Source organism: Pongo abelii, chromosome 4, assembly GCF_028885655.2.
Source record: "Pongo abelii isolate AG06213 chromosome 4, NHGRI_mPonAbe1-v2.0_pri, whole genome shotgun sequence".
NCBI classification, from domain to species: Eukaryota; Metazoa; Chordata; class Mammalia; order Primates; family Hominidae; genus Pongo; species Pongo abelii.
In genome coordinates, this window is record NC_071989.2 from 173144950 (window position 1) to 173164555 (window position 19606).

Here is a 19606-nt window from a genome sequence, read left to right on the forward strand (position 1 = left end):
GGAGCCTAGTCCCTGATATCATGGAGCTCGTATCTAGCCCTGAAACACTTAGCTGCAGACTTCATTTTCATGAGGGATAGAAATAAAGTTATATTTTAGTCTAGCAACTATTTACTTCTGGTGTTTTGGCATTCATGGAAAAGTCTCGTCCTAACTTATACTTAATTATTTTACCAAATACTGTTGCCTACATTATATGATTGTGCTTTAAAAGTCTCATTGTTACAGTATACATTGATTAGGACCAATATTTGCGAGTGTGCATTTCAAAGTTCTGTATCCATAGTTTAGTAACCACTTGTAGTTTTGTTAGCATGAAAACAACTTCTGACTCTCTTTATGCAAATACCTGTAGGCCATTATCTGCTAAATCTTTCTTAAATATGCGGTATATATTAGCCTACATTTATTTGTCTATTAATACTTGCAAAAGCCACAACAAAACATGATGTATATAAGTAGGATGATTTTCTGTTATCAAAACTGAATGATAGCTATAGGAAACCAGTGAGTACCATTAATTTACTCTGTTCAGTTCTTTGCACTTATGTTCTTTCAGACTCGTTCATCAATTTCACTTTAGCTTATCTCAGTTTCTATTTTTGGTACCTGTGAGATATGGATGCTTTTTGTTTGTTTCCTCACCTCTCCCCAACCCTCCCTACTCAGTCCCTCAGGAATACTGAGACTAGAGAAATTCATCTTCCTCTACCATGAAAACATTTATCTGGGGCCTAACATACCTGATCTTTATCTTCTAAAGTTAGAAAATTCAGTTACTTTGGCGACAGCTTGGGAATGAGGTAGGTTCTCCAAGTTTAGCAGAGTAGAAAACTATCTAAAATACTTTTGTTCAGGGTGTCCAGACATTTAATAAAACATTTTTTACCCACAGAAAATGTGGTCCCTTAGAGGAGAGGCAAGGTCCTGAGCCAAACTTTATAACGTACGTTCCTAGGAGGGAAAGCGAGGGAAATTCAGTCCACCGCTCTGCCTGCCTGCCTGCCTGCCTGCCTGAAGAGTTGCAGTGCAGAGTATCATTGCAGCGCTTTTCCAGGGAGTAACGTGCCGCGCTGTTTCAGGGCTTTGTCTTTATTCACAACACATTCATGTTCCTCAGCATGGGGGGAGCTGCACTGTTGCCTGCCAGCCTGTCCTCCTTGACTGCCGAATGAACCAAAGGATAACTCTCCATTCGTGAGAGAGAGTGAGCTACAGAGGAAGAAAGACCACGCAAAAGGGAGGGGGAGAGAGGGGGTGAAGAGGATGTTCTGAGGCTCACTCCTACATTAGGTCTCTGTGCAAAGGCAGAGGCTGTGGAAGCAGCATCAAGCAAGACTTCGGGCAGTGATTCTAACTATTGCCCATGAACACCGTGGCCAGGACGACTTTGACGAGGCAAATTTATTACTTACGCATAGAACATTAGCTGTGCTGAAACTGGGAGCGCAAACAGCCCCTTGTTTTCTAATTTAGAGACTTGCATCTTTTCGACTCTCAACACTATCAAGACACTCTGCTACTACAGGTAAGACGCAGTTAAGATTTGTCTATTTGTGACATCATTACACTTTAACACACTTTAAACTATGAATACTTTTTTTATATTATGCCTGGTCTATGTTGAACTGCCTTTTTCCCTTCATATTAGTCTCTCAAGGAAATAATTTCACTAAAAAAAAAAACTGCTATTAAATGAAGGAAGCACTACTAAATCTTTGCTAAGAGAAATCTACATAATTGTATTTCCATGAGCTCTGAGTTCACATTTGGGAACTTGAACTTAAACTGGGATCTGGGATGCATTTCATTATATATATATATTTTCTAAATGTACTGAATTATTCACTATCATCAGGATAAGCCAAAATTCTTCTCTTGCTACAGTACTGTGCTGTACATATGTTTAGTGGCTGTTTTTTTTTTTTTTTTTTAACTTATAGTTTGAGGAAACTAATGATGAGGCACATAACTTGTGGAGTTTGATCACATCATTACCATGTGGCGCAATCTATTCAATCAGAAAGATATGCTGTTCTAGCCTTTACTGGGAAGGTGTTATCTTGTGTACATACATATATCATCAATAGGTAGCATGAACATGTGAAATATTTGTAAGACTAAGAGAAAATGCAAGGATGGTGATAATTCACATGCTGTATGATATCATTGAGTCTCGAGTTTGCTTTACATAAAAATTACAAAATTACCTTTGTTTTTATAACTGGTCTCCATCTTCACCTGTCAGTTTTTACAAAATAAAATTAGCTTTCAGGTGAGGTCACTCGGAGTTGTTGATATAGCTGGGAAAACTGTAATCACAGAAACATATTAATAAGGTGTTGAAAGTCTATAGAGAATATAGGAGCAATATTATCAACAGGTTTGTACAATTTTCCTCTGCTCTGTTTTAATAAGAGCATCTCATAGTATTAGTTACTTATAACTTGGATTGCATTCTGCTGTCCCATTCAGGGTCCCAATGACTTGGAAGTAAAATTACATTGTTGTCTGTGATCAAAGCTAAAAACTAGGAAGATTTAATAATAAAGTCTTCTTTCCTTGACATTTTTACTTAAATTTACCCAAACTAATATATATATTTTTCTATCCATGTGTGTCTGAGGTGTTCTTTCTATTAACCATATTTTATATAAGAGCTGCTCCTGTTTGAATTCCTACACCTGAACTATTTAATTGCTGATAATTGGGTATCATTAGATTGACACTTGGATAGCTAATGGCTTTAACTTTGACATACAATAAAATATGTAGCATAAGATTAAAGCAGCTCCTAGCAGAGCACATGTTTAACAGTGAGGTATTGTGAAAATAGAACCATTTGCATTTAAAAATACATAATTCATTGGAAGACTTGTGATTCTTGTTCTTGTGCATGACTTATTTCATTTCCAATTTCACTTACAAAAGGTTTAAGTCCTTGGGGAATGTATGCAAAATATTCATTTGACTGAGGGTGTGAAAATTAAAGGAGGAATGAATTATTACTACAGTGACTTTTTTAAGGACTTTTTGAAAGTTAGTAACTGGCATGAATGTAAAAAATTAATTTGAGAGTCTCTTCTAGGGTACACCAAAAAAACCAAGAAAATGTTGATGTGAAATATATGTCTATATGTGAACTTACTTGGAAGATGAAAGGGAATGAAAATAGAAAAGATAGAAGTTTTACAGTCTGTAAAAGGAAGAATATTTTCAGTAAACATAAACTCTATGCTCTTTCTTTTATGAATGGCAGGAAAACAAGGTATCAAGAATAGTATTACTCCAACATGAATGAAATCCCAGTGGCCACATATGAGGTGCAAAAATAAATGTTCTTTTTACTTAATAAATTTGAATTATTTATTCAATTACTGAAATTATATCTTGCATGAAATATTTATTGAAGTTATAAAGTTAGAAAAGTCACTGACAAACTATTTCAAAGTTTATTATATTCATATTTTTATTCGTATGATTTATGTTTTCCTTTCTTCCTAAGGAATGCATATACTCAACACAATGGTATATGTGCTTTGTTTTGAAACTTTTCAACATTAGTTTTAAAATTACTTACTAAAAATCATTCAGACCAGTCATCTCGTTTCTCCAAAAAGAGACATGTTCTAGATTTTCTTCTTGGATATACTACAAAAGCACTAACTTTATATTTACACACATTAAAGCAATATGCATTATTTAATGATTTATAAACATTCAGTATTATGTTTATTTCTCCAAACTTTTTCCAACTGTCAGAACTTTACAAATGTTTTATAAAATTCATTATTACTATGATTTTCAGGGTCTTGGAGTTGTAAACTGTTTTAGACAGAATCTTTTAAAAATTATTGGAGTAGTCATCTCATTAATAACACTTTTAAGTACTTTTTCAACAATTGCCTGATATATTTTGACAGGAATATATCCCTCCTCTCAATTTCTTTAGAATTTCAACTTTTCTACTAGAGAAAGTTTGGAAAACTTTTCTTTCAATGTCACTTTATGTTTGAACTAGATCAGAAGTTGTAAGCTTATCTGGATCTTTAGTAATGTCAGATTAGATAATATAGTTATTGTAACACTCTTTTTGACATGGTAGAGTTTTCATATGATGCAGAACATGTTAGCTAAGATGGAATTTGGTTAAGTTGGTTTTGAGGCTTTGGATGATGTAACAAAAGTTAAAAACAAAATATTTCATTTCCTTGCTATCTGAGGGGATATAAACTCTGTCCTCTGCAAGCATTCTACATCAATTATTTATAATTTGTTGAAATAGATTTTGTTTTCATTGATGTGGTATTGGTCTACTGAAATGTTTCTTCTTGATTTTCAACAGGAATTTTATTTTTATATTTCTGGGGGTATTACGTGAGTCTTTCACTGGAATCACGAACAGTTCCTTTGAAAGTCTCAACAATATAAAAAAAGACTGTAATCTCCAGTCCTTTTTCGTGATATTAATATTGAAGCATGAATAGAAATAGCTACAACTAAAAATTCTGAAATAACAAGCAAGAATAAGTAATGAGAGACCTCCAGCTAGTTTTCTGGCTCAGTTACTTCACTTAAATATCTTCTTAGACTGTGGTGTGGATCCTGGAAATCAAAGCTTCTTGCTGATCTCAGTGACATAGAACTGGCAAGAAACAGCTTCCTCATGCTGCCTGTAGGCACCAGTCAACAGTGACCCTTAGGGAGAATTTTTCGGGCTGAAATAATTGTTGTATTTTAAGTTATCTACAAGTAAAATACAATAGCCTGTTCGGGTAAGTTAAGAATTATCATAATTGTAAAATGCTGATTGGCTGTTTTGAAGTTAGTTGCAGTATACATTTTAAAGGTCATATTTCAGAAGACTGAAATAGCCATAAACTTTGAAGGGCAAAACTATTTGATCTCTGTATTGTTTTTATGAAATAATTAATAATATTTCAATACACAATTATACAATCATCTTTAAAAATATAGTAATAGGTGTATCCTACTTCAAGTAGTGCTGGGATAGTAAAACCTGTTTATTCCATAAAATGCTAACTTGAAAAGCTTATTATTAGCTTAAGACGTATTTTTCCCAGAAAGCTAGTCAAAATGGTTTTTAAAGAACAACTTTATTGAAATGCATTAAATACCATTAATTGTACTAAAAACATTGATTCACAACTAGTTAGAAATCTAACCACCAGGCAAAGTGAGGTTTATTTGCAACCACAATTACAGGAGTATATGTGTGAACTTACAAATGGAAACAATCCTAATTTTAAAACATAGCATCCGTTCATTTACTTTCCTAAAACCGTGTAAATGCAAAATGGCGACACCATCTTAGCTTATACATTAGTTCTAATGTGATTATAATAGTAGGATACATAACAGCAAAGGAACATGCTCATATGGAGAAAGGTTAAATTGTTAGTTTTGTACTGTATGAAAAGTCAGAGATTAAAGAGTCTTCCCTTATGTGAACTTTCTTTATTAGATTAAAGGGTTCCTGACATTTCAGAAAAGTTCTGTTCAAATTAGCTTCCAGTGTTTTTCTTTAATCTGCACAGGCAAATATTACATGCTTTAAGGTTGCTCTTAGAAGGTAACAGCTTCCAATTAATTAGTTTCTGCTGACAGATACATACATTGTAAATACAAACCATAGGGGTCCAATAAAGAAGTTAATTCAGTTCCTGCAAGAGAAGACTGGGATCTATATTCTCTTTTAAGTATTATTTTAAAAATACTAAACATTAGGCAATTATATAAAGAAGGCAAATTTCTACTTGTGATTAAAAGAGATTATATTAACACCTCAAAAGAGAGTATGTAATTTTCAATGTGTTTAATAAACATGAAGTATGAATTTAGGTACTTTCAAATTGATATTATCTCAAAGATTCTTTTTTTGCAATATAAATATTCATTAATTTTTCACAGAAAATATTATAAGTTGTCCTATAATTCAGTTTATTATTTTGTTCAAACAATAATCAGAACATTTAATTGTGTGAAGCAAGGGAAAGAAATATGGCAAGCTTTTTAGTAAAACTACTTCAGTCTAAAATAGCATTTTTACAGCCCTATTTGCTGCAATAAATTCTAAATCATATGTTAAGAATACATTTCTTATCATCTGGGGCACCTATAGAATGTCATCACCATATCTTCCCTTTAAAAACCCAGGTCTTCTAAATGATGTTTCAGTTCCAACTGAAAACATGTGGTGAGTCCAGATGTTCAAACGCAATCACTCCCCAAAGGCTTACAGTTACAGGTTGATTCAAGAATGGCTATGTATAAATATACACATCAGAACCCTAATTTAAAATTAGAACACAGGCTGTGAAGTGCATAAAAATGGTAAGAGACCACAGTTGGCTGTGTAAATTCCTTGTGCAAATGAAAATGCATTCTCCGCCCCATCTATGTAGCACATCTGGTAGAGTCAATAAATTCTTACAAAAGTTTTAATATATATGCAAAAGGATAGATAATAGATATGACAATATTATGCGAACGAGAAATATGGTTTGCTTGGTAACCTTATTTTAAAGAAATTTTGAATGATACCATTGGTCTGGTCTGGAAGTTTCAGGGTTCAAAGTGTTTAAAATGATTAATTCCTCTAGTAATTTACAGTGATTAAGGCATAATGAAAAAAAGGTGATTACAGAAATAATAACTTAATAGTTTTGATTTCTTAACAGTTAATTGAAACCTCAAACTAACAAGAACATCAGAAAGAGAACTTTTCCCTAAGGAAAGCAACACTTGCTAACTAAGGATATTTATGATGCTTTGCTGGCTAATTTATCCAGACAGATAAAACAAAAGCAAGTGGTATATGATGGAACAGTGAAAACAGCAGACAGATTTATGAACCAGAGGCAACTCTCTTGGGACTCCTCCATAATTGAGTTCTTTAAAATCATGCATTTCATTGCTTCATATTTTCCTTTTTCTTTCAATCCTCCTTTTATAAGTCACATTTCCAAGAGTCTGAACAAGGGTAGGAAAACGCATCTTCAGCATTTTCTTACTTCAAAATTTATTATGCATATTGTAATCAGATCTCCCAAACCACTCAATAACTTTCCCTCTAGTCAAAATACTGTCACCAAGCCAAAACGGTAAGGTTGAAATAATCAAAAGAAACTCCCAGTATCAGTGAAGAATGCATGCTGTTTGTTTCTACCTGGATGGGAAAGAAAGTATTCTGGTTGCATGAGGGTCATGTCAAAAGAATCAAAATCTTACAGATTGAAAGAGTCCACTGATTCAAATCCATTTTAGTTCGATCTATGGGCCACTCTACTTGAATTATTGAGGGAATATCTTGCAAAGATAAACACATTTACTACATGTACTGCAAAACTCCGTACAAGGGTTAAAGATGTGTGACTAACATAACAGATACAAAATAGTCTTCCTTATTGCTAGCATAATAAATATTAGGGGTAGTGGGAGAAGAAGTCAAACATATTTAACTGCTCACTCCCACTTTCAAAACATTGGCATAGATAGGCCCTTGATCAAAGTGTAATAGGAAAAATATTGCCTGATCAAAGGGAACTTTTGTAACTAATAATTATTCCTACTGTGTCTGATGTTACTGCTACCAATACTGATTGTTTAACCATATGCTACTCTAGACACTAGATAATACATGTTATACAATTACAAAAACGGTGTGAAGTCAAAATTAGTATCCGTATTTAAAAATCAGTAAATAGACTTGTTTAGATTAAACATCCTGCTCAAGGGCTCACCTGACTTAAAAAAATCAGAGCCAGAATTGAAAGACAGTTCTATGTGTCCCCCAAATCCTGTAACCACTGAGATGTAATATCTACTATTTTATTCTAGGAATCTTCATACTACTGAATGGAAGTTAACAATGTACATAATACTCAGTAGAAAAACAAAAAGGAAGCAATCGTAAGAATATAAGATATAAAGGGTATTAAAAATTTACAACTAAGTTAATCAAGTTTAGTAATTAATCCTTGCTTCCAACTATGCTCATTTTCTTTTCTCTTTTTCTTGTCTATTTATTCTACAAGTTTGCAATATATATAGCCTTGTAAAAATGCTGAAACTGAATGGAGAACAATTTTCCTTATCATTCCCAGAATTTATGAAGTGGTTATTTTCAACCAAATTGTCTAAATCATGGAAATGTCAAAATATCAGTGCATGTCCTGTCGTAAAAATGAAAATAGGTTCTCCTTCTTGTGGCTTAGTGCCTTTAGCCAAAAACAAAGGATCTGCTTGCTATATTTAAGTCAGCCTGGTTCACTGGCCAAAGAGTTACTGTTCCCTCAAACATAAGCAAGATTTTAAAACTGGTGCCATCTGTGCAATGTATATTGCAACATTGTATTTATCGTATTTCTTCAATTAGGGTCAAAGTAATTGAGTCAATGCCAATCATCTTCAACTTAGATATTCCCACTGGAATTTCTTTGGAAATCAAGAATGCTGATTATTGTGTTATTATTAACCAAATTACTCCAATTCATTCTATAAGGTCACTTTTAAAATTATAAATATAGAATTTACAGATATGTTAGACATTTAAACTACAATGTCCATCTGCTTGAAATTATATTTAAAATACACTTTTTTATGGTGGAATCGCTAAACACTTGCCTAGTTAGTTCCCTGATTTAAATCTGACAATCTATAGTCCACTGTGCATAAATAATGGAGGTCAAGCCTTACAAGCCTTCATTTCTCATAAACATTCCTCATTTCTTAGTCTAGAGTTGTGTGCATGTATTTTTTTTTGGTTTAAATAAATATGTAGGTAAACAGATATATAAACAAATATGTCCATATAGAAACTCTAAGACTTACTGACTTACTCAGGGGGAGTCCAAAGGCCATAATAGATATCTACATTTGACAAAATTCAAGGTTTGTCTACTTCTAGCAAAATTTAAAATAACAAAAGGAATTATAAAAGGGCACAAAGATTTATGATTTACAATTAATTCTTAACTTTCTTAAATTTGCTGAAACTACATTTAAAGTGAATCAGTACCTAGAACAGTATGAGACACATGAACTAAGTTTTTTTTAATCATATCATACAACAGTTACTTGTGTATTTCAGGGCTTGCTAAGATTTCGTTAGCAAATCCTTGTGCGTGTTTAGCTTTCTTTGCTCTTTTTTGGGAAGAAAGGTTATATGGTTCTGCTGTTCTTGCTCATTATTATCAGAATTCTTTGCTTGTAGAAGGTTTAAAGGGTTTCTAAGCTGGTTGAGTGAACAGCTACTTAACATCTACATTTTGCTTAACTAAACTAGATGGAGCACTATTACCTGCTAGTACTCGGTGCTGATATTAACGAGGCGACAGCATCCAAAGTTCTCGGTTGTCACTGTGTTAAGAAACAAGAACCAGTTAGTTACCTTTGGATTTCCTGCACTATTACTTTGGTTTAAGGCAATCATGGAGATAAGCAGTTGGAGTTGCAGGTCACACCTGGATTTATCAAATATTCAGATCAATTATAGAAGAATGATGTTTGGCTAAGATTCATCAATGTACGTCAATCAACTGAGTGATGGCTTAAAATATGATTGAAAAATCAATTACAGAGCGATAAAATAAAGCAGCTTCGGAATATAACTTAAAATATAAATAAATAGCCATGATTCCATACTGATATAAATAAATGCTTGAAAAAGTAAATGGGAGAATAGATGAATCTCCCATGCAAAAAAAAATTGCAGATAATTCACGCAAATACACTGCTCTAACGAACATGGGGCATAATTCTCCACTCCTTCAGTGTTGGATGCTTTTACTGACTTCTTTCCATAGGGTTCACTATTAAAAGGGGGCAGGAGGAAGGGGGGTTTTATAGTGGCAAAATCTGACAGATGTTACCTCACTCACGCAGTGACAATCAACATCAAAAGTGTATCCAATAAAAACAAATCTGGACTCAAAGGGAAACTTCATTCAAAAAGACTATTGTAACAGGTAGGTAGCTCTGATCTCAGAAATCTGCAGGTGTCTCAAAATTTAACAGTAAAAGGCTCTTTTTTAATAGAGTAAGAAGGGATAAGCAGTATATAGGAGGAAGTTGTGTGCTATGAGCTGAATTGTGCCACCATATTCATATCTTAAAATCCTCATCCCCGGGACAGTAGTCTCCCTTTAACTGTAGGGGATACATTCCAAGACTGACAGTAGATACTTTAAGTAGATACCAGATAGTACAAACCCTATAAACATTATGTATTTTCTACTCATACATAACTGTGATCAAGTTTAATTGTAAATTAGGCACAATAAGAGATTTAGCAACAATAATAATAGAACAATTATAACATTGTACTGTAACAAAAGTTATGTGAATGTGGTCACTCTCTCTCTGAAAATATGTTATTGTGGGCCAGGCATAGTGGTTCACACCTGTAATCCCAGCACTTTGGGAGGCCGAGGCAGGCAGGCAGATCACTTGAGATCAGGAGTTCAAGACCAGCCTGGCCAACATGGTGAAACTCCATCTCTACTAAAAATATGTAAATCAGTTGGGTGCGGTGGCAGGCGCCTGTAATCCCAGCTACTGGGGAGGCTGAGGCAGGAGAATTGCTTGAGCCCAGGAGATAGAGGTTGCAGTGAGCCGAGATCCTGCCACTGCACTACAGCCTGGCCAACAGAGCGAGAGTCTGTCTCAGAAAACAACAACAACAACATAGGTTATTGTGCTATACCCACTTATTTTTGAACTAAAGTTATCTTGGTAACTAGAACCCCATAAACTGAAACTGTGGATTAGGTGGGACTACAGTACCTGAGAATGTGACTGTATTTGGAGATAGGGCCTTTAAAGAGGTAATTAGGTTAAATGAAGGCATAGGGCTGAGCCCTTATCCAATCTGACTGGCGTTCTTGTAAGAAGAGAAAATGTGGATGCAGAGAGACGCCAGGGATGCATGCGTGCAAAGAAAAGACATGGTGAGGACAGCGAAAACATGGTCACCTGCAAGCCAAGGAGAGAGACCTGAGAAGAAACCAAACCCACCTAACACCTTGATCTTGGGCTTCTCCCCGCCAGTACCATGAGAAGATAAACTTTGTTGTTTAAGTCACCCAGTCTGTGGTGTTTTTGTTATGACAACCCTAGCAAACTAATACATTGGTCAAGCATGGGAGAAGAGTGACCGGCATGGTAAGACAGGAAATGCCTCTTGTTGTAGTAAGTTGATTCTCAGGATAAACTGATAAGGGAGGCATGTTCTGCAATTAATGTTTGCCCAGGCTTGAAAGAAACAAAGTTCATGGGTCTGTGGAGAGGAGAGAAGTCCTACTAAGGTCTAGTCAAGACAAAGCAGAGGATAAGAAATGGGCACTTATGAACACTTGGTTAAGTGATTAGTTATGTGAAGAGTATGCACTCTTGACACAATGTGATGAACATGGTACATTACCTGTGTGGTCCTCCTCCCCACAACCCATAACTTCTGTCTAATTACGAAAAAAAAATCAGAGAAGTCTCAGTTGAAGATATTCTACAAAACATCTGTTTAGCAGTCCTTAATACTGTCAGGGTCATCAAAATCAAGAGAAGTCTGAGAAACTGTCATAGTCAACAGACGCCTAAGGAGAGATGGCTAATAAATGAGATGTGGTATCCTGGGCAGGGTCCTCGAGTAGAACAAGGCTATTAGGTTAAAACTAAGGAATTCTGATGGATGTTAGCCAATGGTAATGTATCCATATTAGTCACAATTGATATTGTGACAAATGAACTGTAGTAATATAAGATATTAGAAATAGGTGGAATTGGGTGTGGGGTATAGGGGAACTCTCTGGACTAGGTTCACAATGTTACTGTAAATCTAAATCTGTTCTAAAATTAAAAGTTGACTTTAAAATCCATGACAATAAATAAAAACACTTAATGAATTGCAACAATCGACCATTTCAAATAAGATAGCACAAAGCCGTCATTAAAAAGTTCAAATCAGCCTTGAAATACCACTGTGTGAAATTATAAAACATGATTTAATTGCCACTTTAGAGGATCCTGACTTTGGTATAAGGTAAAGTATATCTGCATTTTGAATTCTATGAAATTAATACCAAACTTTATGAAAGTAATATTTATTTGGTTTATGCAAAGCGGCAATCAATGTGTAGAGATTACAGTGCTAAATCATGTACATTTTCTTCTAGATCATTTTTTTCTCCCAAGTCTCCAAACTTAGCTTCATTTTGCCTGAAAGGGATCACTAACATCCAGGCCCTTCACAGATTCTTAGTAACTATGGTTTTCAGGGCCTTTTATAAGAGTCCCTTGCTGTCCTGAATGCTAAATCTCTCTCCATATTCACCTTACCAATTGGCTTATCTGTTACTGTAATTTAGAAAATAATTATGCATTCTTCCTCTTCCTCTACATGTAACACTAAATGCAGTCCATCTGATAAGTATCTCACCTTTTCCCTATACAAAATTCCAGTACAAACAAGTACAAAGTCTATTCCATATAACTGCTTTTTTTTTTTTTATTTCACTCAAGAAAAATAAAAGTTACTTTTTTTTCTGCCTCTGGTAGTGTTCCCTACATGTGCAAAGAAATGGATGCTGATTTTTTTTCTAAGTGCCAGGAAACATTTTCTCATTGCGGTGTTTCCATTGATCAAAATACTTTTATGAACCATTGTCAAGTCAAGCGATCTCCCACTTAAGAAATCATCCTGCAAGGATAGTGTAGAAAGAGCTTTTGTGCCTATAGACTTGAAAATTTTATCACAGTCTTCACTGGGCATTCGTGTTTAATTCTGTCTTGCTTTGAATTAAAAAAATATCATTCTGCTTTCTTAAGGATAATAAAAAAGAAGCAGTAGAAAGAAGGCTGAGTAGGCAAAAGATAGATAGTAGTTTGATTTTATTTGCTATTTATTTATCATAGTTGATGCTTTGTTCATCATTAAAATCATCATTGAAATCTGATTGATAAAAAAAAAATCTCCCAATGTTACTCTTCAGTACACTTTATTTATTGTTCGGTTTCTGCTGGCAAGTTTGAATCATTACAGTTATAGAATTATATTTTATTAGGTTTAGTAATTAGCCTTTTGGAAAATGAATATTATATTTTAGTAGCTTGAAAATATGATCTGTATGTACGTATTGCATTTACAGTTTAATTAGGAAACTAATGAGATGTGATTGACAATCTGACTGGTGAGAAACTGGCACAATAAATTTCTCTTAGGAGACTTGAGTTTTTTTCTTCCAGCTTTGTATTCAGCTAACCTCAAAGTACAGGAATTATTATATCGAACACCTGCCATCCTGGCCTTTGGAAACCATACTCTTGTGAAAATACCAAACTAATTATAGCTCATATAAGGGAGAGGTGGCAGAAACAACTATTTGTGAGTTTACCCTTAGAAGAGTAAACTATGGACAGATTGTGTGACTAATTAGATGAAAAAAACTAATAGAAAGTAAAGCTTGATTGATGCATAGAGTAATATTGTTTATTTAGATGGGGTTCACATTTTTATAAGTGTGTGTAGGGATATATAATATATAGCTGTATATTTGTAATGTATTATGCAGTATAGCTGGTGTGTGGAAGAGACACATTTCCAGTGGCGTTAGTTTGCTTTGAAAATCAGAACTATTTGTCAACTTTCTAGGCAATTTACAAACTTGTTGATGTAATTATTCTCTGACCCATATTATTTCTTTTAGTACCAGTGTACTTCTCATGATTTATAGTGAATTCATATTTAAGGCATTTTCCATACTTACCTTCCAACTGTCTGAGTCTCGTTCCCACGAACATCATAAATTCTAATGATAATCCTATCAAATGTAGAGCTTGAGATGACAGAGTGAATCACAACTTCCTTGGGTTGTTATAAATAAAACCAACATCCTATTGTTAGATTTCATTTTGGTATTATTTAGCCAAGTTCCATTATTTATTAAAAAAATATATTTTAAATCTAGCAAATATATGGCTGCAAGGTAAATTTTTCATTTTCCTTAGACAGTAAAGCCTGAATCAGAAATATAAGTAAATACATGAGTATTTACTTACTAATGCAATAAGTAATGAAAAAAATAGTAATAAACACAGCTACGATGTACCAGACATTGGGTTAAGTGGTTTAACATACTGTTTTCCATCCTCTTAATAATTCTGTGAGTTATTCTTGTCACCACTTTAATAATTAAGGTTAGAGGCCCAGAAGTTTAATAATTTGCCCAAAGATACAAATATAATGAGGCTGACCTTGGATTTGAACCTAGGTCAGCCTGACTCCAAAGTCATACCTTTTATTACTTTTCTGGGCTAAAAATTAATTCCCTGTGAATCAATAATACTTTCCATGTAAAAGAAGGGAAACTAATGAAAAGGGTGTGGAAATTAATTTGAAGTTAAATTAAACTCATCATTAAAAAAACAATGTTGATTCATAGTTTCTGCAATAGATAACCCAATACTGTGATTATTCTATAATACATTTTTTCCCAAAATGAAAAAGGGGTACATTTCTCCTCTTAAAGTTGACATGGAAAATTTAAATATCATGTATTAGAAAAAAAGCAATGGTCAATATTTTCGATTAGACACTAAATTTTATATATATATGTGTATATATAATTTTTATATAATATGTAATATATAAATTGTGTACATTGTATATATTATATATAATTGTATATATATATTAGTTGTACCAGTGGTGGAATTTTTTTTGTATAGTGGTTGCTTTAGATCACTAGCTATTCAGGATGAGGCAGGCAGATTAGAAGAGGAAGTAGCAGAGAAGTTCAATTAAAGGAAGACTGAACCAACTGAAGATCAATCTACAATGAAGACTAAGAGCTCTGAGTAGATAATGTAAATCAATATAAAATATGATTGGACTGTGAAAGGTGTGATTTTTCAAGCTACTTTTTAGGAAACTGTCTATTGTATAAATTAATATCCATGAATTTCTTTCTAAGAATTTTGCAGGTGGCATATTCTTGAACTACTCTGTGCATCTTGCCAATTTCAATCCTGCATGTCCCAAACGTCATGTTGTATAAACTTTCATAACAAGTTTTCGGGTCCAACAAACATGCGAGCACCTGTTATGTGCAAAGTAAAAATCCTTTGCACAATATAATAGTGGACAATCATTTAGCACAGTGACTGTTAGCCCATGGTCAGTTACATTTATGCATCAGCCAGTGTTGAGTAAATTATTGGAAATCTGAAAACAGATCATGTCAATACACTGGTGAGTGGTAAAATAACCCAAATACCAGATGTTATAGAGGCCCTTCCCTACCTAGTCTTTGTGGATGCATGAGCTTAAGTTGTATCTCAGCTATAGTTTGAAAGATGATAGCGCTAAAGCACCCTTCATCTCTAACCTTTGCCTGGTTCTCCAACAGAAATTCATTTCAGACCAGTAGCCATTATTCAAGACAAGAATCTCTCAAAAAAACTTTCAGAAAATGGGCTTGGAGTTCTGGGTTTGACTCACTGTTTAACAATGGGCAGGCTTCAGTTTCTTCCTTTTTAGTATAGGATTAATAATTGGACTTACCTTATAATTTAAAGTGAGAATTGAATGGGAGTACGTGAAATGCTTGCAGCACTCAGTGCCTTGAATATCAATGTCCACAAAACTTATTATTAGGCTGTCTTTGAATAGTGTAACTGGCTTTTAGTGTTTAATTGAACAGACTGATTAATTGATTAGGTCAATGAGTCACAAAGAAATAAGATTATCTGACCCCTTAACATATAAGAAATACACACACTCATCTTATTTCGAATGTGAAATCTTAAAGATATTAAATGAATTCAAATTCATGAGACCTCAATCTTTGACAAACCTTAGAAAACTGAGATCAGCTTATTTTTTCATAAAATATAAAATATGAAAATCTTTCATATTTCAGTCTTTAATAGTATTGTAGAAGGCATTTTTCATGTTATTTAATCTGATTCTTGGAAAATTATACAATGTCCATAGTTTCCTTTTGATGATAGTTAAGGCGTTGAGTGAAAAAGTAGGGATACATGAACATAACACGTCTATTCCAAATATCAGGATCCTAAAACCATGAGAACACTAAGTAACTAATGAAAAGATATGAAAAGCACATTTTCCTTCCATTTAAAGTCTGTTTGCATACACTATGATTTTTATAACTCCAGAAAAAATGTAAATGTTTCCATGTTGTCATGCTACTCAAAAGCTGAAAATCATAAAAGAATGGGAGTTAGATACACTCCTCTCTAGTAAGGCATCTTTATCAGGGGCAGATTATCGTTCTGGGTTCTGTCTATGGATGGACCAAGGGTCCATATGCTGTTTTAAATTGTATGGATATTTTATGGATTTGTATACATATGTATTTTGTACTTTTCAGCTTTTACCATGTTTTCAGAGAATATAACTTTAGCACTTAAGCATAACTGTTATAAAGAATCTTCCCACAATGTAAGTATTGAAAGTAATGTCGAAAACTGCAATTACGTTTGCACCAACCTAATAATTGAGATCGTTTGCCAAAATTCTTTCTCCTGTGATTTCATTTCTTCAGATCCATAATATCCTTCTACAGTCCCTTTCAAATTCAAAACTTATGGATCATTTCACTGTAAGTAATTCACAAATATCTCTCAAGTTTTCTCTCAAGCATCATCAAGGAGCCAAGCATTACTAACTGGAGCAGACCCAATTGTTCAAAAACTCAATAGCTCCTCTTGTTTTTCAAACATGCATTCTTCATTGTTATTAATGAAAAAACTAAATGATTCATGGTAGTGTTGCTCACACACTTCTTAAAAGAATTAGTCTTTCTTTAGTTGTGATGATTATTCATTTATCCCATAATAAAATGGGATGATGGCGTAAAGGTGAAATTTTATTAACAACACTGGAATTGCTTGAAGTAGATTCATTATGTTGAAGGCCAAATTAAAACAAATTTACTTTTTCAGGTGGATGACTTTTTAAACAAAAGAAATACATATTTGTTACACATTTTTCTGAACAATTCAAGCAATACAGGGATTAAATATGGGTTAGAGCAGACAGAATGGGTTACTTGAATGAAATAGGGATTAGTTCAAATACTAGTCTGGATGTGCTGTATTAGTTAGCTCTTGCTCTTGCTAGTCACCCAAAACTTAGTGTCCTTTTTTCCCCTCACAATTGTATACATTGGTTGATTGTTTCTGTGGATCTGCTTGTCATGGCTGAGAAACTTGGGCTTGCTCATTTATCTGTGGTCACTTGGTCAGTCAGTCAGAAGCTGACTGGTCTCGGATAATGTCAGCTGGGATGACTGTGTTCTGCTCCACACAGTTTCCCATCCTCTAGTAGGCTAACACAGACATGATCTCATGGCAATAGCAGGTATCCCAAAGAAATATAAATACGCGAGAGCTTTGTGAAACCACTGCTGGCATCGGTTCTTTTTATGGCCCAATTGACTGGAGCAATTTACATGGTCAAACTAATTTCAATGTGGAGAGGTCATTAATTGAAGTCATCAATGCAATTAAATTATACCAATCAAGTTAATGCTATTGCAACCACATTAGCATTAGCAACAATATCAGAGAATTGACCCACACTACAGATACTTGTCTCTCTGCTCTCATAGTCACTCACGGATACCTGATGAAGGATGCATCTCCATTCAAGACAATACAAGTAACTGTTTTTTTTTAATGATTGGAAACAAATTCCTCTCTGTATGGTTAAATGGATTATGGTTTTTATATATATATATAAAATATATATTTCATTGAACACTATGTAGCTGTAAGAAGTAATTAGGAAGCAGTGTGCTGACATCCAAATATATGTTGGATATATATTTTTAGGAAGATGCATAAAAGGATGAATATGTTAGTACTGGCATAAGAACAAAGAGGAAAAAGAATATACAGACACACATGCATAGTATAGAGGCTTGTGCACAAGTCTCTGAAAATCTTGAGAAAAAAAGGAAAAATATTGATATAGATATAACTTGCAAGAAAGCTATTAGAAAAAGAAGTCTTTTCAGAGAATATCTTTTTATGCTTTTTGAAGTTTGAACCACATAGTATTATTGATAAATAAATACATTATTAAATAAATTATTAAAACAACAATAATCACAAAAAGTAAAAACAAAAAGGCATGTAATATTACCAGGTATCTGTACTCTCTTACTGGTCTACCTCTTGCTGGTTATGAGAACTCAGTCAATTTTAATAAACTACATGAGCTAGGGTTTTTCTTTCCAGAAGTTAAGGATGGTAGTACCCCGCCCACATAATTGGTGTGCAATTTAAATGGGAAAATCCTTATAATGCACTTAACTGGTGTTTGACACATAGTAACTGCTTAATAAGATTTCAGTATTTTTTTTTCTGTCAGCACTATTTCATTATTTAATCATAGGAAACGTACTGCAAAGGAGCTAAGGTACAAGTCAAACTGGATTTCCACTGGAAATGTTTTGCTAGGTCATTTTGTCTTCCTCTTTTTTATTAATGCCTCACTTTTAATGTAATCTTTGCTCTCTTTCTAGCCTCTTCCCATTTTTACATTACTGAAAGGTCAAAATCAACAATTAAAATATGAAATATACAGTAACCGTGTTAATACCATGCTAGAAGTCTCAGTTATTCCTTTCATACGTTAGTTGCGTGAAACAAATGAAATTACATCATTGATGAGAAACTTCTCCTGGTAGAAAATCAGTAAGATGATGTGTAAGTTCCCCAGTGAAAAGAACTGTTTTTTTTTTTTTTTTTAATTTGTTTGTCTGTTTGTTTTAGGCCTTAGTGGTGTCAGATGTTGCAAATGTTAGATAATAATGTGATCTCCTTCACTGAAGAGACGTTCTTAAGTTTTTATTTAAGCAGACACATCGAGTTTTTATCTTAAAGCCTGTGCTTTGGGGATCTTGTTTAATTAATCTGGAGAAAGTTTTGTTTTTTGTGGTTGTTGTTTTGTTTTAAATAATAGAAATACCTACCTTTTCTCTCCACTCAAACAACTAAACATAGATTGAATACTATTGACATCAAGGAATTAATGTAATATCAGTATTATATCTAAGAAAATATTTATATTTTTGGAGATATAAAATTTAAATAACAATTTATTTTTAGCTTTTCAAAGTTTTATTGGGAAAGGGCAAAAATTCCATGATTAGGATTTGCTTAAATTAATACTATTTCAACTCAACCACAAACAAAAAAAGTCAGAAAAATAAGTGTCTCCATCCATTGGGCTGCTATAAAGATACTGTTATAGACTAGGTAGCTTATAAACAACAGAAATTTATTTGTCACAGTTCTGAAGTCCAGAAAGTTCAAGATCAAGGCTCCAGTGGATTTGGTATCTGGTGAGGATCGGTTTGCTGGCTCCCAAGTGGTGCCTTCTCATGGTATCGTCATGTGGTGGAAGGGGCAAGGGAGCTCTCTGTGGTCTTTTATAAGGGCACTAATCCCAATCATAAAGGCTCTACCCTCATGATCTAATCACACTCCAAAGACCCCACTTCCTAATAATATGACCATGGGGGTCAAAATTTCAACATATGAATATTAGAGAGACTCA

General features: G+C 33.8%; 1 long non-coding RNA gene across 1 annotated transcript in view; it reads left to right on the forward strand.

Moving 5' to 3' along the window:
• Positions 1-960: 960 nt before the first annotated feature.
• Positions 961-19606, forward strand: part of LOC129059610 (uncharacterized) — a 1962070-nt gene continuing 1943424 nt past the window's right edge. Inside the window, exon 1 of the long non-coding RNA XR_010140069.1 lies at positions 961-1528. This is a non-coding gene — a long non-coding RNA (uncharacterized LOC129059610). The remainder of the gene's footprint in view (positions 1529-19606) is intronic.